At 56.7% G+C, this 23,686-nt stretch overlaps 1 protein-coding gene and 1 long non-coding RNA gene across 3 annotated transcripts in view; one reads left to right on the plus strand and one right to left on the minus strand.

Annotated features, from left to right (window-relative positions):
- Positions 1-12,988, minus strand: part of SLC45A4 (solute carrier family 45 member 4) — a 79,031-nt gene extending 66,043 nt beyond the window's left edge. Inside the window, exon 1 of one of the 2 annotated variants that reach the window (XM_042924359.1) lies at positions 12,954-12,988. The gene's annotated coding sequence lies outside the window, so the exon portion shown is untranslated. The remainder of the gene's footprint in view (positions 1-12,953) is intronic. The other variant, XM_042924358.1, reaches the window with a different exon arrangement.
- Positions 12,989-14,181: 1,193 nt separating this feature from the next.
- Positions 14,182-20,271, plus strand: LOC122211011. Its single transcript, XR_006198418.1, has 4 exons — positions 14,182-14,383; positions 15,410-15,506; positions 16,842-16,973; positions 20,118-20,271. It is a non-coding gene; the product is annotated as an uncharacterized LOC122211011 (long non-coding RNA).
- Positions 20,272-23,686: the final 3,415 nt, after the last annotated feature.

The following is a 23,686-nucleotide window of genomic DNA, read 5'->3' on the forward strand; positions in this document are numbered from 1 at the left end:
GAATTCTCAGTTTAGGGAAAACTATAAGGGCCCAGTCCAGACAATTTCCCAGAGCTCACCACACATTCGGTGACATCAGAAAGTAAAGATCAAACCACACAGTTTCTAGAACTGGTCCTCAAGGAATGGACCGAAGTATGAACAAGTAAGGGGACCGTCCCTCTGTCAAGCAGGCTGTGCTGTCTGAAGTCGAGTCCTAAATAAATGTTACTTACTTGGCTCACTAGGGTGATAATGAGCTTGTTTTGAACCTCCTGTATATGGTGTTAGCTCATTCATTTTCAAAAGTAACCCAGGACAGACAGAGCTGGGGAAAGACTGAGCAAGAAAAAACAGGTCAGCAAAACACTGCTCTCACGTTTCATAACCAAAACACAAGCCAGGCTCCAGATAAAACCTTACTCTGACCTGCACGTTGCATTTAGACAAGGGGTCTGGGTATCACCTCTCTCCTTCGGATCCAGAGTGCAGCGGTGCTCCTTCTACCGTGTCTGGCTCTGGAGCTAGCTGCACAGACACCCCATCTCACCAAGGCCCTCCTCCCTCACGGCCGCTCACCGTGCTCCCACCGTGCACAGGACTGATGCAGTCCAGACTGCCCTCAAGCTGCTTCGAGGCCACCCGGCAGACAGCGGGAAACCAGCAACCCCAGGAAAAGATTAACTGGCATAGGGGGCACCTGGGTGGCTCAGTCAGTGGAGCAGCTGACTTCAGCTCAGGTCATGATCTTACGGTCCATGGGTTCGAGCCCCACGTCGGGCTCTGTGCTGACAGCTCAGAGCCTGGAGCCTGCTTCAAGTTCTGTGTCTCCCTCTCTCTCTGCACCTCCCCACTTGTATTCTGTCTCTATCTATCTCAAAAATAAACACTAAAAAAAAATCTTTTTCAGATTAAGTGGCATGGGCCACTTTATGGTCACATGTACCAGGATGGTCACAGCTGCACCCTGGACTCAGCAAAGCCCACTCAGCCTGGGTTTCTCAGCTATGCTGGGCAACTCAGTTTCTCCCTTCTGCCACCTTACAAAGACCCCAAATTCCCATAAAGCCACAGGCATCGGCTCCCACCAAACAGGGAACCGTGGCAGGCGGCTGAAGACCACGCATCCACGCGTGCTCCACCTTGGTGACCACGCAGAAGAGCAGTGGCAGGTGCGGTGAAGACGCTGGCCTCCCGGGCTCCCGCCCTGACTGGCCGGCATCGGCTGGCCACAGACAGCCACCACCTCCCCTGCAGCCCCTGGGGTGCAGGTGCCCCTGTGCCTGGGGGGGAAGGCTCCCATCTGCGGCCAGGCCCAGGGTGGGGTCTCACCTCCCTTGCCGGTGTCCCTTAACCCTGCCCACCCCTCTGTACGGCCCTAACGCTCATCACTCTACTTGCGATGCCCATCTGGTTCCTGCAAACAGAAGGGCACAACAGATACGGCGGCCAATACCCTTCTGTGACGGGGACACACAGGCTCGTTCAGTCGCGGGGGAGGAAGCAGCTGGCAATGATAACACTATCACCTCTGGGTAATTGCGAAGGAGTGACTCAAGAAGATCATTCTCGATGCATCATAAAATCAAGACTAGAGCCATCGGCCTTGAAACAGTTTCTCGGAGGCAAGACGGGATGTGTGAGCGGATTCCAGACACTCCAGACAAGAGGCCTGCAGGCCGAAGGGCCCAAACTACACATGAATCACCAAAACGGGTTTCAGACGCCCAGAGGTGCAGTTACTCAGGGACAGTGCAAAGAAAATGGAATTGAAAGGCAACCCCACGCTGACTGGAAGTGTGGGCTCTGTTTGATGCAAATGAGTAACTCAGGGTGGGTAGTCGACTTACACCACACCCCACAAAATGCGGGCGAGATGCATGTCGCCATAGCAAGTGTAAGATGTAAACCAAAGCCCCCTGCAGACAGCCTGATGCGGGGCTCAGCTCAGAGTGTGGGGGAAGGCACAGTTAGGTTGGGAATTAATACTACACGAATAAAAGCCTTGCAATTGGGGAAAAGAAAAAAAAAAGATGTAGACAAGATCTTCCCGGGGTGAAAATCTACGAAAAGACGTGAGCAGGAATAGTTTAGAGCTTAGGACCAGCCGGTGGCAAAGAGCCAGCCGGGGAGCACGCTGCCAGCCAGGAGCAGGAGGGTCCGGAGCCCACGGGCCAGCCCTGGGGTCACAGCCCTTGCAACGAAGTCCACCGCCGGCAGGGTACTCGGGCCTCAGAGACCGAGGTGCACGGCCAGGGGTCAGCGGCTGCAGGTGTGGCACACGGTTAAGAGCTCCTCGGTCCTCACGATAAGAGGACGGATCAGAGTGGGGAGAAGGGCCCGTTCGGACCCGCCTCAAAGGCTCCGAGGGCTTCCGGGAATCTACGGGGTGCCGGATGCTCCTCGGGGCCGGGCAGCACTGGAGAATCACCTCCTAGGTCATGGCTAGCTGAGCATCTCCCAGGGGCCGCCCCACACCCAGGCCTCTCCCTTAATCCTGTGGCACTCCGAGCGGCCTCAGTTCACAGGTGAGGGCCAGGAGCCGGGAAGCGGCAGGTAATGGACCCAGGTCACCTCGCCAGGTCTGCCAGGCTCCACGCTGGCTTTCCACATGGCCTTCGGGATCCAGGAAATCCAGAGGTCTATCTTCTGCTGGCATAGGGTGCTGGCATCCCACGGAGGGAAGCAGGAACAGGCCACAAAACGGCATCCGTGGGTGAAGCCCTGACTGGTACAGAGGCCGCAGGTCGGGGTGCAAGGGAGACCCAGAAGGTAGTGGGGGGCAATGCTCAGAAAACTCGGCCCAGGAGCGCGGACCTGCTACAGAAGGCGTATGGGTGCTCACGGGGCTTCCGGACACTCCCAGGCTACCCTGCTCCTCCGGCAACTTAAGGCGCAGACCCATGACCGTCACACCCGGCTCTGGGTAGGGACCCTGGGGCTCACAGGTTAAGGAGCAAGTCACAAGTGGGGGCAGCAGGGTCCAATCTCTGCAGGACCCGGCCAGCTCGCCGCTCCCAGCCTCAGCTTCCTCACCTGCAACCAGCTGTTCTGGATGGCCCAAGGGCGCACAACCAGAACTCCTAGGGTCACAGCTTTCCAGTTATGTGACCTGCGGCTAGTCCCCTGATCCCATCAATAAAGACAAGGAGATCTCCTTTTCAAAACGGAGATAACTCACCACGGCGCTGCTTTCAGTCCGAATGTTATCGGGGGCTGTGTGCCCAACTACGGGACACTGGGCAGATGGAAGTCTCAGCGGGACACTTCGAGCCCCTCCTACCTCTTATCTTGCAGTGGAGTCCCCAAGAGGCTGGTCTGGAGCACCCAGCTCCCATCAGCGGCCCCTGCGGGTGCACACAAAGGTGTGGGCCGCACCGGCTTCGACCAGCAGCCGCAGCTCCACCGGCCCTCTGGGGGCTGCCCAGAAAGTCGCCCCGGGGAGGCCGGAAAGCGGCCGGGCAGGGCAGGAGCCAGTCCATCTGCAGCCGCGTGTACCTCGACGGAGGAGGCACTAAAGGCAGCTCCTCGTGCCAGGGACCAAGCCACAGCCAGCAGGGCGCTCGCACGGATGCCACGCAGGGCCCACGGCCCAGGCATCAAGCTGCGACACCCCTCCTAGGCCGAACGGCTCCTGGAAGAGTCCAAGGACTCCACACAAGCCAGCAGTGCACCTGGGGCCCCCCGCAGCCCGGCCCTGGCTCGCCGGCTCTGGCACAGGGCCCCCACCCCCTCCCAGCAGCCCTTGGCTGCCTGACCCAAGTGCGGCTGTCACTTCACAGCCTCGGGCCCCAACAGTCAGGCTTTGTTTCTTCCTAGGACAGTTAAAAGGGCCTCCACCTCCAGGAAGCCCTCCCTGAGGAGCCACGCGTGAGGGTGGTGATAATTATCTTTCGTGTTGGACGGGCCTTAGATCGTCACTCTTGTCTCCACATTATTCTTCAGCTGTCACCTCTCTGCTAGGCTAAAACTGCTTATGCGTCTCCCACTGTCCCCCGTACATTTGCCAGCAGAGAATTCAGTCAGCAGCTAGAATCTCAGGCGGGCCCCAAAGAGCTCTGGGCCTCGGCCTTCTCATCCGTGAAGCAAGGAAACCACTGCTTCTATGCAGAGCAGTCAAGAAAATTCACAAGTGAACTCTGGGCGGCACAGAAGCTGGCCCACGGCGCGCACTCCCAGGTCCCAGGTGCCCGTCCAAGACAGACGTCCGTGGGATCCCCTGGGGTTGCAACGACTCCACCAATGCACAGGGAGGACAGCCGAGGCCCAGGCACGACAGAACTCAAAGCACAGTGCCTCTGGGGTCTCACGGGGACTCAGTTCAACAGAACTAATCATTTGAGTCCCCCCAAGTTTACCACACTCTCCTGGAAACATGCCTGCTGAGCGATGGCTTTAGGAAGTCCAGATTCTTCTTCAGATTCTCCCCCATACAATCCATTTGGTGTTTTAGAAAGTGGGAACATCAGAGCGGTTTCCTGCCCCTCGACTGGGTTCTGAAAGCCAAGTGCACCCGGACTCCCACCAAAAGGGACTGGGATGCCGCCGAGCAGCGAGGACCTTCCTCAGCCTCATGGCGAAGCCATCTGGCCGGGGAGCTGGCGGTGCCGTGGGGCGGCAGGCCTGGGATCCCGGTCCCCGTGTGAAGGGCTCCAGGCCGAGGCAGGACTACGTGGGCAAAATAAATCCCCAGACGGGCAAGCTTCTGAGGGGATCAGCAGGAAGTCCCTATTAAAGTTGTAAACTCTTCTCAAAAACCATATCAGAAGCAGGCAGAAACCACACGGCCCGCATCTACTTGGCTCCCACTCTCCCACAGACCCACAAGATTTAATCAAAAACCTATTTGAACTTCACAGCCACAAACTGACACCATCCACGGGACTCTTATCGGCACACACACACACACACACAGCCTCACTTCTGCAGAGGTTGTTCAAACGGTCAGCAATTAACCAAGGACGGATAACCGGCCTGCACAGGTGCTTCCTTTCACCTGCATCTTCCGGGCAGGTGTGGAAAGCGCGGTCTCTTCTCAGTTCACCTGGTTAGTTCGCTTGCAAACACGGTCCGGGCGCCTGGGGGGCTCAGTCAGTGGAGTGTCCAACTCTTGGTTTCAGCTCAGGTCACGATCTCACCGTTCGTGAGTTCAAGCCCTGCATCGGGCTTCGCGCTGACAGCGCGGAGCCTGCTTGGGATTCTCTCTCTCTCTCTCTGCCCCTCCCCTGCACTCTCTTTCTCTCAAAAACAAATAAATAAAATTTAAAAAGAAGCCCCAAAAAAAAACACGGTCCTGATTTTATCTTGCATTTGATTAGTGTTAAACACCATCTCACATATGAAAAGTGACCGATATTTTGCATACACTGTAGTGAAGACGAGACACCTCAAACTGCAAAAACATACACTCCTGACACACCCGTAAACCCCGCTTTTCATCTGGGTGGGGGCGTGCCACAGCTTTGGGGCTCATGGCGCTGCATGGGAGACCTATGGGCCCCGTGTCTCGTGGGTGGGTTCCAGGGTTCGCCCCCAGGCTCAGCCACTTACTGTGTGTCTTTGGGCAACTTACTTAGCCTCTCTGTGCCTCCTTCTCCTGTCTGTAAAATGCAGGTAATGACAGACAGCCCCGACTGGGTTTTGCAGACAGAGAATGAGGCTGAGTGTTCTGCACAGGACCTGGCCTTCTGGATGTTTCTCAGGGCCTGTTAAGTACCAGGAACAAGCACTCATTATGCTCCACAGATCACAACACACACACTAAAGCTCAGGGCAGTGGGTAGCTTCTGGGCCAAGGTCACAAAGCCAGGGATGGCCCAGCCCTGGATGTTAATGGTCCCTGCACCCCGAACAACGTGGGGCTCGAGGACATTTCCGCTGCAGAGTAAAAGGCATAGGGCCCCTCCCTATCCTCTTAAGAATTAAAAACACTTTAGACATCTGAATAATTCAAGGATGAGCTAAACACACTTCAAACAGCCCTAAGCTTCCCTTCGGCTTGCCCGTCCCGCTAGGCTTGCCGAGCCCATGCTGGCAAAGCAAAGTTCAAGCCGGCCTCAACTGCTTACTCCACCCCTAACACCAAATCAGAGCTCCTTCGTTCGCATGGGCGCCCTGAAGGGCAGAGGCCACCTCGGCCATCGGGCCAGGCAGCTCTGGCTCCGTCCAGCAGAGGGTGGCGGTGTGCAGGGCCTGCCGGAGAGAGAGAGGGCTGCGTCCTCCAAGCTTCCCCTGCAAATGGTTTACACAAGCGATGCAAAGAACCACTAGCAGCTCCTCTGTGACTCCAGTCTGTGCAGCACGACTGGCTGGGTGTAGACAGGCATCTGAGTCGGGCCCCAGGAGACAGGCAGTGTTTCCAGGACTGAATCCCCCCACGCAGGGTCACCTCTGGCCTTCAGCAACACAAATCTTTCGTTTAGCCTTTGTTTTACGAGCCGAAACCCTGATTTCAGGCTCAAGGCTCAAAATGCTAGGGAAGTGTAAACAAGGGTTTGTGCTTGAGAGATCAGCGGAGGGTCCCCGTGACGGATGTCCCACCCTGTGTCCACCGGGGCAGGTCTGGTGCGCTGCCTAGCCCAGCACTACTCCTCACTGCTTACAGAAACCACAGGGTTCCTAGAACACAATCCGGAATTAGCTCCTTTCTGCCCTTATCCCTAAGAACAAAGACGCGGCCTCACAAACCGAGGACAGGACTTGTCCCCAAATATTTACAAATCCAAACTCGTGGGGAAGCATTCTTAACTGGATTCTTAACAGCCAGGCCCGAGGACAGGAGACAGATAAAACTTCAGGACGCACATTCCTGAGATCCAAGGAGCGAGGCAAGTGGCTTGCTTTCTTCCCCCCACCCCCAACCCCAAAGCTGGATGAAGCCAGAGACCCCTTGTTTTTGGAAACTCCCTTCATGTCACAAAACCATCTTATAATACAAAGTTCTACAGCTCTCCATCCAAAGCATTTTTGGTCTCTGGGCTAACAATAGTGAATGCTTCTGCTTTGAGAGCATCTCCAGCCCAGGACTTTCAAACAGTCTGAGGAAGTCCTTGGGTCCGCCCAGGCCTCTCAGGGAGAGCCCCCCACACCTCTGCAAACCCCAGGTGGTCAGGTTCCTTGGCAACCCCGGGAGCCTCTCCCCCACCCCCAGGGCTCTCACCCTAGAGGCAAGTCAACACCACCCTTCCCCTCCTCCCAGAAAGGAGCCCAGCACGGCAGGCTCACTGGATTCCTGCAGGACAAAAACCATTTCGGAATCCAAGGCCTGGCCAAGCAGTCTTTTCTGCTTCTAACACATCTTTCTGGAAAATTAAAATTTAACTCAAGGCACAATTCCATTAAGCTTAAAATTTAACCCAACCAAATAAAAATGCATTGCCGCTGGCTGCAACACACACGTTCATGAGATGTATCATCTTCTGCCCTTTCACATATAAGTCCACAAAACATGCAATTAAATATTAAAGTACACACGGATCAGCGCTTAACAGCGAAACGTAATGAAGCGGCAGATGCTCTTTACCCCTCCGTGCACTAAGCACCTTTGGGGTTCTCAGGTGGGGTGCCTTTGGGAGCCTGAGTCCACAGATCTCAGCGTCCCCAAGGGAACGGCCAGAATGGCCTGAGCCCTCGCCAGCGGGGGCAGCCCCAGCCTTCACTCGCTCCCTTCCTCCCTTCCTCCCGAACCAGCAGGAGTCACTCCTCCCTGGAATGTTCCAGCAGCAAGGGTGTGTACCAGGCACCAAGGGCAGATCAGTAATTCCTTTTAACTGAGGCACTTCAAATGGACCCCCACCCAGATCATACCTTCCAATGTATTTTCATTTTGGGCATTCAGTAATTATGAAGATCAATGATACATTCATGCTTCTGTGGTTAGTCTTGTATCAGTAATTACAATGAGAAAAACTGCTTCTAGATGGGCTTAACAACAGCCTTCTGAGCACAGCAATGTTTTAAACCACAATTTATGTACACGTGTGTCACAAGCGTGAGGAACAATCAGTAAGACTTTCCAGTGTAAAAGCCTGTGACTTTAGAATAAAACTCCACGAGGGAAAGTGGAACAAACATCCTAGTTCGAGAGGAAAAGAACACGTACGCATTACAACCGTTCACAGTCTGCTGCTCCCGTTTTCTACAAGGTGACCGTGGTCATCAAGTCATTAGTGAATTTCATATCGGATACTTTCAAGAGCGGTACGATTGCAACTCAAAATGTCTACATTTACAATTCTCCAAAAATGTTCTCTTTCTCAGCTATTTAAAATCAGCAATAATGGAGCGCCTGGGTGGCTCAGCAGGTTCAGAGTCCAACTCTTGCTACCGGCTCAGGTCATGATCTCACGGTTCCTGAGTTCGAGCCCCACACCGGGCTCTTTGCTGACAGAGCTTGGGGCAGAGAACAGAGCCGGCTTGGGACTCTCTCTCCCTCAAAACAAAATTCCAAAAAATCAGCAATAAAGTTCAATGTCAACTCAGAAACGTGCCCCTAGTTTTCATCAAAGTTATTTTACAGGGCATGAACAAAAAACTCCGAAGGTCTCGGCTACGAGGCAACCCAAGGCTGAAGGACCCAGAATTTAGGCAGCCACGTGCTCCCCACACCGCCCCCCTTGTTACGTCCAGTGAACTCTGGCGAAACAAGTTCATCTCCGGTGTAGAGGTGGCAAAGCCCCTCCCCTCAAAATAACTGGTGGGAAAATATTTCCTTCCCATTTCAAACCAAACATCGTACTCTTTTGGATAAACAGATTTTGCCAGAGCGAGGACTAAATGGTCGGCAGCGAGAAGCGCGCCAGTTTTCTGGCCTGGCACTGACCGAGTGATGGCTCGATTTGTGCGAGTGACCCCTGCATCTGGACGCAGTTCCAACTCCTCTTCAGCAGCGATTTTAGGGGTTTGCTATGCATTCTGTGTTCAAGATCTTCCTTTCCCTACACTGGGAAGAATTCAGTTGTCAGTTCAAATGGCCCCAGGATTCAGAGGCAGAACCCCGGGAGAGGCCCTCTGGCAAACTCTGAACACTCGCTCCGGGGCAGCCACACGGCAGAATCTCAGGTTAGGAGGTACTTTTAAGGAAAGCGCCCCTCGGGCACTGGTTCAGGAATGCAGTTTTCCTCTCTGCCAGCGAAATCCTTCCACAGGTTTGGGAGGATGAAAACACGGTCGACCGAACAATGCTTCCCTCACCTGGGCTTTGGGCCAAGCAGAGGTGGGCGGGCAAGGTAGCCCCGCTGAGTTAACTTGAAAAGGCTCTGCAAATCCCTTGGCTGCAGGGGAGCCACCTCGCCCTCGCGGAGGCACCACCCCTGTGTCTGCCCTCGGGGGCAAGAACCCGGCACAAGGGCCACCTTCACTGGGGGGAGTTCCCTACTGATCGTTGTGTGACCCTGTGACCACCGTCTTACCCAAGGGTCCAAACTAGCCAAATCGACCTCAGAGCCCTCCTCTCCAGCTTCACGGCTGTGTTTCATTTCCCACAATCTCCCTCAAATGCCTGCCCGTCGGCTCCTGTGGGAGTGACATCGGCCCACGCACCGCAGCGGAAGGGCCACTGCGGGAACGCCAAGCTTAAAGCGAACTCGATCTGTGACACGAAAACAGTAAGTGGATTACGCTGTTGCCCTCGAAGTCTGTGGACGTTTTAATCTTCTTAAAATGTCTCCTCTAAAAGTCACTTGCCAAGGAAGGAGGTTCATAAACACCATTAGGCCCCCACTAAATGTTTCCAGTGTTACCGCTACCCCAACGGCAGCGGGTTGAAACTAGCTATTGTGCAGACCCGTGAACTCAGGACTTTTGGCAAGCTTCCTTCTGATTTAGGGCCGGGAAGCTTCCTTCGCGCGCAGTGAAAAGGTCCACAATCCCCCAGTTCGCTCCAAGTGCCTTATTTTACAAAGGCTTAGCATTTGATACCTTTATAAAGGAAAAAAAAAAAAAAAAAAAAGCCACTCCAAGCACATTTTGAAAGTTCCATGTTTAAAAAGATCCTTGTTCATTGATTTTGGTGGGGTAATTAAGCTAATCTAAACAAGGGGTCCTTGTCTGGGCGCCTGTGGGGGAGGTGCACGGGGGCCTGGCCTCCGCCTGTGAGCCCCCCTGCAGACACTGCCCCCCCCCCCCCGGCTCCGGGGGTCCTCTCCCACCCCCTCCTTTCTATATGGCTGCTCCTCATCTGGGAGGCTTTTTCCCTCTGGTCAGATTTCCACTCAGCAAAGCTGAACCGCTCTCATGTTTCCTGGCCTGGAGTCGAGGCGGCCCTCCTAATGGAGTCTCCCTGAGTGCACCTTTGTCAACAGAACTGTGCTGTGATAAAGAAATCTGGGGAACCAGAGGAAACGGCTGTGCAGCAGCACCCTCACCAGGAACACGGCTTCCAGCGCATTCTGGCTCCACAGATTACAGACGGGGCTCTGCCAGGGGTGTTCCCGAGGAGGGCACTGGCAATTTGGGGTTGCCTGCCACCTACGGCGCTCACCAGCCACCCTGACCCTGTGCCAGGCCGCGAGGCTGTTAGTCACGAACCACCCCTAACGGCTACACGGGGCTGGGCTTCGGGGCTGGCAGGGCAAGCAGAAGAAGGCAGAGAGGGCAGAGGGTGCAGACGGGCGATAGGGACGAACGGGCACCACGGCCAGAAAATAATACTACAGCCCGGACCCCGGCGCAGCCATCCGCTCTTCCCCCCACCGTCCCTCTGACAACACAGATAAAACCAGCCCAACGTCAAGCAACCTAATCGCTGGCCAAAATACCTTCTTGGACTGCCTGCCTCCACTGGGGATGGGGGAGCTGCCGTTGCCGCAGCCCCTCCCCCCTGCAGACCTGCAGGGCGGGATCTCCCGGCTCAGAGAGGGCAGGGCCCCATTCCCAGGCTCCTCCCGCCCCTCCCCAGCTCCCCTCCTCTCCAACAAGCAAAGTTGGAGAACACAGAGAGCCCCAGGATGTTAAAAGCTGCGAGCCACCTTGGAGCTCGAGCTCACCCGGTCCAATCTCTGCTCTGCTCTCAAGAGGCCAAGGCCACAGCCCTCATCTCTGCAAGGGAAGCAGGCAACTCACCGGCCCCAGGAGTGGGTGGGCAGCCTCCCTGGGGGACACCCAGGACCACTAAAAAGCCACCACTAAATACCTAATATGCATTTCAAATGCATCTCAAAAGATCCATTTCTTTCTTTTACAGCTGCTGCCCACAAAAACAATTAGCCAGAATGGAGCCGAAATTCCCAATTTTTAAGACAACCTATTCCCCAGCCCCTCACCAGGGCGCACTAGAGATCCTGATCAAGTCCTGGTCCTTCCACCTGGGGCCTGCAAAGCTCCAGACTACCAACACTGCCACTCTTGAACTTCAGGCAGATTCTGCAAAATCTCTCCCAAGCCTTAAATAAACTCTTACTCTTTCCTTCAATAGCTAATTCAGACCTAGCTGAAAAGCAAGGAAATTATTCCTAATTTTTAAAAGAGGTTAGGGATTACTGTTTCTGATACCAACCATTAGTGACACTTCTTAATAAACCAATCCTCCAGCTTTTCATTTTCTTTTTTTTTTCCCCCAAGCACAAAACGGAGAGATGACAGACTTCCCCATGCCCTACCTGTCTGTTGATGGCCGGAGGGTGTGAGGCGGTCGTAGCGAAGGAAAAGTGCAGGGCACGTACACAGAACACTGGCAAGATCGTTTCCCCAGCGGAAACAGGCTTCGATTCTGACAATCATTTGACCCGACAACAACTGTTTCGGTCACTCACCTTCCAAACCCTCCTCCCTTCCCAGGATCTAGGACTAGGAGATGCCCCAATAACCAGGGGCTCCAAGGCCTCTTTTGCTGGAGTCAGCTGAGGTGTCCGATAGGGCTCGGTGGCTCAGTCTGACCCACGGTGCCCCCATTGGAAAAACAAAAAAATCTCACACTCCCTAGGAGATCAAGTGCCCCTTCCACCCCTTCCCACTCCTCCCTAGCAACCGCCCCCCCGCCGCCCCCACTTTCTAGAATCATTATGGATAGCTAACCAGGAGGCTGGGCTTTTCCCAAACCACCATGCCTCCCCGTTTTGATATACCTCCCCTAGAAAAGCCCTCAACTGGAAAGTGCTCCCCAACAACCCAATCAAGAGCAACACACCTTGGGAAGGAATGGGTTAAATTCGAGAGCTCCAGGAGGAGGGGTTGCTCGGGAAAAGGAAAGCGGTGCTGGGATGCGGAGAAATGTGCAGGGCAGGGGCTCTGGACCTGGATGCACAGATGCACCGGCCCCTCTCCTCCAGGGCCAAGCTTGGCCACAGGAAATAAAGGTGTCTTCAAAGGGACAGCCCGGAGGGCATGCACATAAGACAAAACACAGGCGCTGCCCAGGGGACAGCTTGGAGCCGGAGGTTTGGAACACTGGATGGGCGTGCTGGGGGCGCGTGTGTGCTGGGGGGGGGTGGGGGGGGGGGGAAGGGGGAGGAAGGCAGGCTGAGGCAGAGGGGACAGGGGCTGGACTCTCAGAAGTTAGGAAATAGATGTCAGGCCGAGGGGCCAGGACAGGGTCGGAACCGAGGGAGCGAGGCGCGAGGCTCCCTCTGGGTAGAGAAACCGGAGGAAATAGGGGGTGGGGGAACGCTGCGGAGCACGACCGGGGGGGGGGGGCGGGGGCGGGGAACCGAGTCCGTGATAAGGTGCGCACCGCGGGCAAGGGGGCCGGGATGCTCCAGGAGGCTTCTGGGACGGGAGCGACCAGAGGCAGGTGCAGCCCGGGGAGAGAAGGGAGGAAGCCGCGGATGGGGCGGGAATCCCGGCGGGAGACGCGCCTCGCCGGGGCCGAGGCGAGGGTGAGGGTCCCCTCCCCGGGGACGAGATGCCCGGGCGGGCTGGGAGCCGGACTAGGGGCTCGAGGCCGAGCCGCGCGGAGGTAGGGTGGGGAGGCGGGAAGCGGCAGGTGGCGGCGACCAGGTGCGGGGCCTGGGCGGCGGGCGGGAGAGGCGGCCGCTCACCTGTCTCCTCCGGCCGGGGCCGCTGGGGCGGCGGCGCGGCGGGGCGGCCGGGCCGGGCCGGGCGGAGGCGGCGGGGGCGGGGGCGCGGGGCCCCGGGCGCTGGGGGTGCGGCGGCGGCGGCGGGGCCCGGCGGCGGCTGCTCTCGGCCGGCCTGCCGGGCGGGCGGGCGGTCAGACAGCGAGCGACGCGGGCGCGAACGGAGCGCTGCGAAGCTGCGGCCGGCGCGCGGGGACAACGCCGCTTTATCGGGTCGGAAACAGCCGCCGCGCGCCGCTTCCGCTGACGCAGCGCGGGCCTGCGCTCATGACTATGCAGCAGGCGCCGCGGGAGGCCGGGGCGGGGCTAGCTTCACGCGTGCCCATTGGTCGCCGTGAGCCCCGCCCACCGTGCCGCCCCGCCCCGCCGCCCGGGCCCCGCCCTAGACCCCGCCCCTTGCTGCGTCCCACCTCCCGCCTCGTGGGCGGGGCGTCCAGCGCGCCCCCAGCCCCGGCTCCCCCGCGCGGGAGCCCCTGTCCCTCCCCACGCTTACCCCCTGCTTCCTTCTCTCCAGACGCCCTCCTCGCAGTGGAGCCCCCACCAGCCTAGCCTCCTCTCTCCCCCAACTCCTCCGCCCTTTCGGAGCAGGGTGGGCTCCGCCCCCAGGTGCCGCAGAGAGCGCTTTCCTGGCCTCGCCCTCCGGGTCTCCCTCCTCAAACCCCCTCCCTCGGCGTGGGCCCTCGCCCGACTGCATCTCCCGCACTGTGCGCCCCCTCTTGGTAGCAAGGCAGGACCCCGGACCCCGAGCCTTTCCCTCACTGCCCGACTCGGGCAGGAGGCGCCGCTCCCGCATCACCCCTCAGGCGGATGGCTACCGTCCCAAGGATGGGGCCGCTGGGAGTCCAGGAGACTAGGTCGGGGGAGGCAGCTTGACAAACAGGTGATACAGCGGGCTGAGGTCAGACAGTCTGTGCTCTCGCCAGGCTCGACTAGTGACTTCATCTCTGGGTGTCCTCATCTGTGAGACAGATCGCAAGACCCGTCTCATGGGGCTGCCGAAGGGATTTGGAAATAAAGGGTGCACCGCGCAGCTTCCAGAGCAGTTAGAATGGGAAAATCTGACAGTGTCAAGTGTTGGTGAGGACGTGGAGCAACTGGAACTCTCTTACACTGCTGGTGGGGGTGCAAATTGATGCCCCGCCTTGGAAGTCTGGATCTTATGCAAGCCTGATGACCTAGCAATTCCCTTCCTAGATGCACGCCCTACGTGATCGCATTTCTGTGCACAGCAGCACTGTTTGCAATTACCAAACATTAGAAGGGACCCAAATGCCCAACCACAGAACAGATACATCACCTGTGTCCTATTCGTGCTGTGGAATGATGATCACACGGCTGTGAGTAATCTACAAACACGCAGGGCAACATGAATGACACTCGCAAGTGATTTTGAGGTAAGAAAAGCCAGACCTCAAAGCATATAGGATTCCCTGTATATAACGTGGTAGAGGGACACCTGGGGGGCTCAGTGAGTTGAGCTTCTGACTCTTGATTTCGGCTGAGGTCACGATCTCACCGTCCGTGGGATCAGGCTCAGAGGTGGGCTCTGTGCAGAAAGCATGGAGCCCGCTTGGGATTATCTGTCTCCCTCTTCCTCTGCCCCTCCCCTGCTCCCTCTCTCTCTCTCTCTCTCTCTCTCTCTTAAAATAAATAAACATTTTTAAAGATAAAATAAAGTGGTAGAAATGTATGTAGAATCCAGACAGTGGTTAACATTAGAGGCAGGGGTGCCAGAGCCAGGAAGGGAAAATGGAGAGAGTGTTTGGGGTGCTAGTAAGATTCCATTTCCTGCTCTGGGTGTTGGTTACATGGGTGTGTATGTAATACTTCGATCAGGGGTTAATAAGATCAGTAGCATATGCATAAAGAGCCCAAAGTGACCTCTGACACATAGTGGGTGCCTCATAACTGTCTATCTACCTCCTCTGTGGGTTTTATGGCTCCTGTGGCCAGAGGACAGAGGCAGAGGCAATCTCACATGTGCTGTGACCTTGGACACCTTTCTTAACCTTTCAGCGTGTTCATCTGTAGATGAGCCTTCTAACAACACCTAGCTCACAAGTTGTTGTGAGGAGTAAATGCACTTTTTAAAACACTTGATACAGACAGGCGCCTGGGTGGCTCAGTCAGTTGAGCATCTGACTTCAGCTCAGGTCATGATCTCATGGTTCATGGCTTCGAGCCCCACATCGGGCTCTGTGCTGACGGCACAGAGCCTGCTTGGGATTCTCTCTCTCTCTCTCTCTCTCTCTCTCTCTTTTCTCTCTCTCTCTCTCTCTCTCTCTCTGCCACTCCCCTGCTCCCTCTCTCTCTCTCAAAAATAAATAAACATTAAAATAATAATAATAATAAGTAAATACATAAGTAAATAACCTTAAAAAAAAAAAAGACAAGAAAAAGCTCTTTTCCCCTCTCTCTAGGTGCCTGCACCAAGGAGGGCCGTGTGAGGAGCCCTCCCAGGACCCGACCACACTGGCACTGTGATCTTGGGTTTCCCAGTATCCAGAACTGTGAGAAGTAAGTGTTGTTGAGCTGCCCAGTCTGTGGTATTCTTGTTAAGGCAGCCTGAGCCCGTTAAGACAAAGGGTAAGACGTGCCCGTAGCTCGTGGCCCCACCGTCCAGCCGCCCCATGGCAGCTCCTTGAGTGAAGGGCCACCAGCCCTGTGAGGAGAGAAGCCCCGAAGTCAGGAAGACCTGGGCTCTCGCCCGGCTCCAGAGCGTGGCATGCCTGGGGACTTCCCGCCACAGGCATGCAACCTCAGAAGGGGCTGCACTCCTGCTGCATCACTCTGCCATGACCGTCTTTAAATTCTTCATAATTTCCAATAATTATTCTCCACGATTTCCATAGTTCTCCGTAATTTCTCATCCTATGGCCTCATTTGTGAGCACACTGGTCTCCTGGGACACTTGCAGGGAGCCCGGGGCATGACAACATCTCCATCACTGCACGCGCAACCTTGCCTTCACTGCTCCTGGGGACCCTTGGAGCAGAATTGTGTCCTTCTCATCCACGGACACGCAGAGCCTAAGGACCGATAAAACTGTCACATTGACCATTTCCAGAGATTTGCCAGGAATGGCCTCCTCCAGGAAGCCCTCTCGGATGTCCTGCCTTACAGGAGTGAGTGGCTCCCTCTCATGAGCTCTGAGGCACCCTGCTCCTTCACAAATCATTCCCAACTGTAATCGGGCACGTCTGTCTCTCTAGTAGCCTGCAAGCCCTGTCCAAGCAGCTGGTACCAGGCCAGGTTCATTGTTGCATTCCAGAGGCTGCCTGCAGTGGGGCAATGGGGCTGCAGACATGTCTGCATGTGGAAGGGGACAAAGAGAGAGAAAAGGAACTTCTTAATGAGGACCCATGGAGAGACTCCGGGGGTCCACAGACTCCTGAGCCGGCCTGGACCAGGCACCCCACGTGCTCCCTATAACCCCATGCCTACAGGGGTCCCATGCCTACGGGGGTCAAGAGCTCTCCTCTTTGTCTTGTGACCCCACCAGGTTCAGGACACCTACGGGAGGCATGAGACCCCTGAAACTTTTAGCACCCCCTGACCCTGATGCTGGGAGGCAGAGAGGATAGGAGAGCTGGCTTGGGAAGGGCAGAATTTGGGGCAGGTCGGGGTTGGAAAAATGGAGGGGCCATCAGCAGACAGGCTTGTGGGGGGTGGGGAGGGTGGTCACAGGGCCTGGGTTTGAACTTTGACCTCACTGTAAATAAGTCTCAGTCCGTGAAATGGAATGGACCTCACCTGGAGAGGGTGACAGTCACGAGCCCAGACATGCAGCCAGCTGCCTGCTTAAGCTGAAACCCTGGCCCTGCCACTGACCAGCCCTCTGACCTTCCGCAGGTCACATCAGCTCACTGGACCTGGGTATCTTTAGCTTCCAGAAGGGCAGAGTGTTAGCCCCTCACAGTGCTGTTACAAGAAATGGGTGCGTTCACCTCGACAAGCGAGCACCGTCTAAATGGCTGATGAGCGGTAATTTTCAACTTCCCAGGGCTGGAGAGGGAAGGGAGGAGGTATGTGGGGGACTCGGTCACCTGAGACCACTCAGGTCTCACCGCGATGACAAACAACCACCCAGCTCATAACTGAGGGCCCGCTGTGTGCCAGGCCCCTTCCAACCTGCCGGGTCCCTTCAGAGATCGGGCTTGAGCCCTCAACTGAGGCTGCCCTCTGTATACTGTGGATGGGGCCAGTGGAGCCTGAGGAGGGGAAGAGAGCATAGGAGCCAATGTCCCAACTGTCCCCCATTGTCCCTCAGCGGATGCCTCCTCTGATCATTTGTAAAGCTCTCCTTTGTGTTTAAGCAATAACACTTGCTAAGATGAACTCTTTAGCAAGACCCCGGTATTTCAATTAGTGTGCTCAGTTATCACCACGTATTCTGAGCACCTGCTCCGGGCCAGACCTGACTGCATGTGCTCTCTGGGTGCCAACTTCCTGGTGAACCTGGGTGTCGTGGAGAGAGCAGAGAGCATGGGGCAGAGTTCCAGCTCTGCCCCTTCCCACTGTGTGACCCTGGAGGACGTGCCTCATCTCTATGAGCCCCAAGGCAAAATGGGGAGGATGCCCCCCCGCCCCGCAGAGCATGGGGTGCAGACTTCCCACGAGGCAGGGGCAGTGGGTCCCAGATCTTGGGGCAAGCCCCCGCCTCCCAAATTGCCATGGTGGAACGGGAGGCCTGAGGGACAATGCCTGCCCAGGTGTCAAAGCAGTGAGTGGCCTTCAGAGTAGCGTCAGCCCCAAGAGGAGCGAATCTCTGGCAGGACCTCCAGGTGCTGGAACTGGCAAGCAGCGGCAGGCTCCCTGGGGCATAGATGTTCCCTGGGGTCATGTGGCATCTCGGGGGGGGTCCCCCGAGGGGTACCCAAAGGGGTCATATGGCACCCCAGAATCAATGAGGTACCTAGAGTCATATTGCTACTGCAGTCCATACAGCTGTCTGGGTCATACAGACACTCAAGGTCATATATCTTCCCAGGGTCATACGGCCACGTGGAGTCATACAGCTTCCTGGAGTCATATGCCTATCCGGGGTCATACAGCTTTCCAAGGTTGTATCGCTAGTTGGGGTCATATTGTTCCCCGGACTCATATAGCCCCCTGGTCACATGGCTGCCCAGGGCCATACAGCTTACCAGGGTCATATGGCTTCCTAAGGTCATAGGGCTTCTTGGGGTGATACAATGGCCAGGAATCATATGGCTACCTGGCCATAGGGTGCCCCAGGGTCATGTGCCCACTTTGGCTCCTACAACTATCAGGGTCATATGGACACTTGGGACCACAGTGTGTCTTCAGAAGAGATTCAGGCTTCTTCTAGACCATTCTTCTGCCCCTGGGTCCTGGGTGAGCCCCACCCCTTCCCAGCCTTAGTTTCCTTATCTGTGAGGTGGACAGAACCCACACGGGCCCATGGGCCGTGCTCAGTAAGTGGCTGTGATACTGGAGAAACCAGCCGTGGCCCCCCCCCCCCCCCCCCCCCCCCCCCCCGCGTAGCACGTATTGCCTTCCTAGCCTGGGCAGACCTGGAGGGTTTCCAGAAGAGACTGGGGCAGCTTTCCGCCCAGCCTGGGAGGGGCAGATGCTAGAAAATGCCTGTTGGGGACCGGATGAGTGCAGTCGGGGCTGAGAAAGGTCTCACGTGGGGAAGATGAACTGTAGAGGGTGTCAGATTCCCCTCCGGGGTTGGAAGAAGCGGGCACACGTTAAGTCTTGGCGCTCTGCCTTTCTATGTCTTCTATTCTACAATTAAATTGTAGAGTAAATAAATAGAACAGTAAAATAAGACACCGACTTCAGCCAGGCTGGAGGGTCTCAGAGGCCCGGCTGCGGAAGGTGGCCTCTGTCCTGAGGGTGAGGGAGCCTGAGGAGGTCTCGAAGCAGCTGGATGGGACAGCCCAGTGGGGAGGTGGCTGTCCCATGCACTGAGAGGGTGAGGGCGGGGCTGGGCAGGGGCAGGAGAGGAGGGCCCAGGAAACAGGACTGGCCCTGGGGACAGGTGCCGGCCATCTGAAATCCCTAAAGTCCGTGTGGGTCCTTTTTTCTCCAGGGCCAGTGCCTCATCACCCCTCCCAGCCCCCACTGAGCCTTGGAACGAATGTCTGCTTTCCTCTCTCCCCTTCTCCCTCAGGGTTTTGTGCTTCTTAAAAAGAGGGCACTGCCTACCCCCAAAGGAATTCGTTGCTGAGGCTGGCTCTTGAGACACCGTGGCCCAGGAGGAAATTTACTTGGGGATGGTGGAGGCCTGAGAACAGGCAGACCCACGCTCATGCGCACACACACACACACACACACCCACACACACCCACACACACCCCATGGCTGGAACACCCCCCTTTCAATGTCTTCTTGGCCTGGGCCTGAGGAATGACTGGTGACCAGGGCCTCCTCCTGGTCCCCACGGGTCCTACAGGTGCTGGAGAACGGGGCGCCAGTGCCGACAGGCCTTCTTTACTGGGGGGCCTAGGAGTCCCGGGGTGGAGAGGAGCTGGGTGTCAGCGCACCTGGGTTCAAGTGTCGGCTCACCCCTTCCTTGCAGGCTGCACACGGGGCCCCACCTGGGGGGCTCAGAAGGCCCCCACGTTCGGTTTCATGCTCTACCATGGCTGTTTTGCCACTAACAGCTTGCAAACAAGGGACCCAATTTTTCATTTTACACCAGGTCTCAAAATTGTGTAGCTGGTCCTGGCTGTGAACAAGTCTCTTTGCTCCTCCATGCCTTAGTTTCCTCAGCTGCAAAATGGGTGCATGAGTTCTAGGTGCCCACGTGGTTGATTCAGTTGAGCGTCCCAGTCTTATTTCAGCTCAGGTCATGATCCCAGGGGCGTGGGATTGAGCCCCGTGTGGGGCTCCGAGCGGAGCACAGAGCCTGCTTGAGATTTTTTCTCTCTCTTCCTCTGTCTCTCTCCCCCACCCCCCTCCTCTCAAAAAAAAAAAAAAAAAAAAGACAAAAATGTTGGCAGAGGGCACCTGGCGGGTTCAGTCCGTGGAGCACGTAACTCTTGATCTCGGGGTTGTGAGTTCAAGTCCCATGTTGGGCGTAGAGATTACTTTTAAAAATCGTTTAAAAAAATGGGTGCATGAGTTCAGTGCTAATGCTTGTCTGGTTGACTCAAGAGCCTGGGGCCGGGCGCACGAAGGACAGAACACCAGCTGAGCCCCGCCCAGTCAGGGCCACTCCCACAGCACTGTGTGCGCTTCTGCTAGAAGAGGAAACCGAGGCACAGAGAAGCAAGGTGGCGGGCCTGATGTCATACAGCAGGTAAGTAACCCCGGCTGTCTGGTTCTGCATCCTTGCGCCCTCTGCCCAAGGTCAAGGGCTTGCAAGGAACTCCCAGGCCATCAGAGTCGGGGGGGGGGGGGGGGGGGGGGGGGAGGAGAGCTGTAGCATCTGCTGTGCAACTCCAGTCCACTCGCCGGGACAGTGAGGGAGGAGGGCCAGGCTCCCTTCAGCCCAGCCGGGAACCAAATGACCAGGGTGACCTGAAGAGAGGGCAGGGAGCCAGCTGCACTGGCAGGTGGCAGGGTGGGGCGTCTAGCAGGACTTCTCAGAATGAAGGGTGAAGGCAGGTGACGCGTGGGGCCACCCCACCCAGGCCCCAAGGCACAGGCCCCACCTGCTGACATCAATAAGGGCAGGGTGGGCCTCTGGAGTGCCTCCAGCCCCGAGGCAGCCCTCAGCCAGACCTCCATCTTAGGAGCTGGCACCCTGCTTGGATGGCACCCCCCTCAACCCTCTGGGTTGGCTGTGTCTTGCCCTGCCTTTGCTCACACTGTTCCCCTTGCCAGCAGTGCCATTTTTCCTCCTTGGGTCTGCCTGTCCCAGGGGCACCTCCTCCAGGAAGCCCTCCCAGACCACACAAGCGTACAGTCATTCCTGCCTCCCCCAGCACACACCAAAAATAAAGCTGGGCTTTGACACACCATTTACAGAGCAGTCTACACTTTACAAGGTATTTTTCTGTCCATGGTCTCACCGGACCGCATAGGAACCCTCTGGGGTCAGATGATTTTTTGTCCTTATTTTGCAGATGGGGACCCAAGAGACAAGGGAAGGATGTGAGTTCACACGGGAGTGCGGTCGCACCAACGGCTAACACTGAGACCTTCCTGGGTGCCAAGGGCTGCCATATGTTTCCATTCATTTGTTCATTGCCTCCATAACCACTGACGGTGCAGGTCCCCTGTGCCAGCCACGGTCACAGATGCTGCGCAAAGCAGCAACAGAGAAGACGGACAAACACAGTCCCTTCTCCGGCAGGCTGCGTCCCAGGGGGAAGACGGACCGTGAACAAGTGATACACGGCAAGTCAGGTGTGTTAAGTTAGGGGGTAACAGATTCTGTGCAGAAGCAGCACGTGGGGAGAAGGGCGGGGCGGGGTCGGGGGACAAGGTGGGTTGTCAGGCAAGATCACTTGTGAAGGGGACTTGGGAAAACCTGAAGGAGGGGAGGGGACAGCCCCAAGGATGTCCACCCTGGAAGCCCGTCTGGTCTCCCGCTGGGGGCTGGGCGTCGCCCCTCCCTCCACATCCCCGTCACTCAGCTCTCCCTGGCCTGCCTGCTGGGCCCTCACCCTAGCCCCGGCCACCAATCCTGCAACCCTCTCAGCCACTCAGGATGGTCTCTGCCCTGCCTCATTGGTCCCTGGGGCCCTTGTTCCCTGGGCTGAGCCTGGCACATGTCCACACCCAGACAGTGCAGGAAGGAACCGTGAATGAGAGAATGTATAGGCAGGCCGTAGGCCCTGGCCCTGCTCACAGACGCCCCTTTCCTGGGGTGCAGTGGTCGGGGGCATTAGAGGATGTCACCCCCCTCCCCAGGCCATGCAGGGAACAGCATGCCCTTTAGAAATGAACTGAGGGGCACCTGGGTGGCTCAGTCGGTTAAGCGTCTGACTCTCGGTTTCGGATCAGGTCAGGATTTCTTGACCCATGAGATAGAGCCCCGTGTAGGGCTCTGTGCTGACAGCCCTGGCGCCTGCTTGGGATTTTCTCTCACTCTCTCTTGGACCCTCCCCTACACGCACTCGCCCTCTCTCAAAATAAATAAATAAACTAAAAGAAAAAAAGAAAAGAACTGAAACGGGCTGCATCCTGGTTGTGCCGCCCTCCTGGTCATTCACACGCCCTGTGCGTGCATTCATGCGGTCATTCGTTCAGCAGAGAGTACGGAGTATCTTCGAGGTGCCAGGGTCTCACTCAGTGTGTGTGATGCAAACATATGAAGTCCTCACTCTCAAGGGGCTTATATTCTGGTGGGGAGACACGGCAACCAATCACAGTCCCTGGTTGTAAACACTATCAAGAAAAAGAACGCTGAGGAAGGGGCGGGGGGGGGGGGGGGTTGGGTGCTGCCACCCACAGTGAGCCGCAGGGAGCCCCCGAGTGGGTATGGGAGTGAGGGGGGTCTGTGCAGAGGGGGACACGTGGAACTTTGCAGGGTGCAGAGCAGGGGGACCACGGGGGGCTTCTATGAGGGTGCAGGGGGAGCGGACGGGGGCAGTGAGTGGAAGTGAGGCTGCCTTCTGGATAAACACCGGAGCCACAGGACTGACTGCCGGAGGGGCCTCGGGATGTGGGAGCAGAGTCGTTACTAGCCTCAGTTTTCTCACCTGTAAAATGGGGTGCTGGCACCTCGCCGCCCGGCCTCTGGTGAGAAGCCCAGGAAGGTGTGGGAGGGGAGCCAGCCTTCATTCATCCAGTGAAGCCTTGCTGGGGCCCAGTCAATACCGGGCACTGGTCCAGGCTTGGGGAATACGTCACGCAATAGGTGCTTCATAAACGGTGGCTTTAAAAGAAAGAAGAAAAAAGTGGGAGGGAGCCAATACTGAGCCCCAAAGCAAGGAATTGGGGCCATCGCGATTGGGCAGAGGCAGGTTTTGATTTGAATCGAGATGTCAGGTGGCTGCCCGTGGCAGGGCAGGTATGGTCTGACCTTGAGGTGGGAGAGCCCAGAGAAGTTGCTGGGGGTAACTGGGGTCCGGAGCCAAGAACGGCCGGCTGCAGAGAGGGCTGACCCCATTTCCCGACGCAGTGGTGCCAGGAGGCCTGTTTTCCGTGGTGTTTACTGACCCCTCCAGCTCCAAGGAGCTCTGGGTGTTTGGGCCGTGTTCCCAGGGTCATCCCCCCAACAGCGGGCTGGAGGGAGGGAGGGAGCGGTGGGGGTGGCTCGGCCAGCCGGGAAGGGTGGAGGCAGCTGGTGAGGTGGCCGAGAAATGTATGGCTCAGCCCTTCCCTAATCTGTAGTCCTGGGAAACCACTCCCAGGCCCACCTCTGATTTGGGTTCAGAGCTGGGGGCCAGAGTGGAACTGAGCTGACACCGCTTTCTTCAGGCTGCCTGGTGAGGCAGGGGTGGAACCGATGGATGTAAAGTGGTCATGACTAGTAAAAGGGGTCAGGGTTCAGTCAGTAAAGCTAGAGCCAGTGATAAGTTGAGGGTAGAATCAGGGCTTAATGTATAACCAGGGTCAGGATTCAATGTCTGACGAAGCCCGTATCTCCAAATGTGAATAAGGATTAGGGCTCAGTATGCGGCTAGGATCAGGGCTCCGTGTGTGATCAGGATCAGGGCTCAGTATGTGACTATGATCGGGGCTCATCGTGTGAACAGGAAGAAGACTCAGAGTGTGATCGAGTCAACATCGGTGTGTGACCAGGATCAGGGCTCCGTGTGTGACCAAGACTA

The sequence above is a fragment of the Panthera leo genome, chromosome F2, assembly GCF_018350215.1.
Source record: "Panthera leo isolate Ple1 chromosome F2, P.leo_Ple1_pat1.1, whole genome shotgun sequence".
In the NCBI taxonomy this organism is placed as follows: domain Eukaryota; kingdom Metazoa; phylum Chordata; class Mammalia; order Carnivora; family Felidae; genus Panthera; species Panthera leo.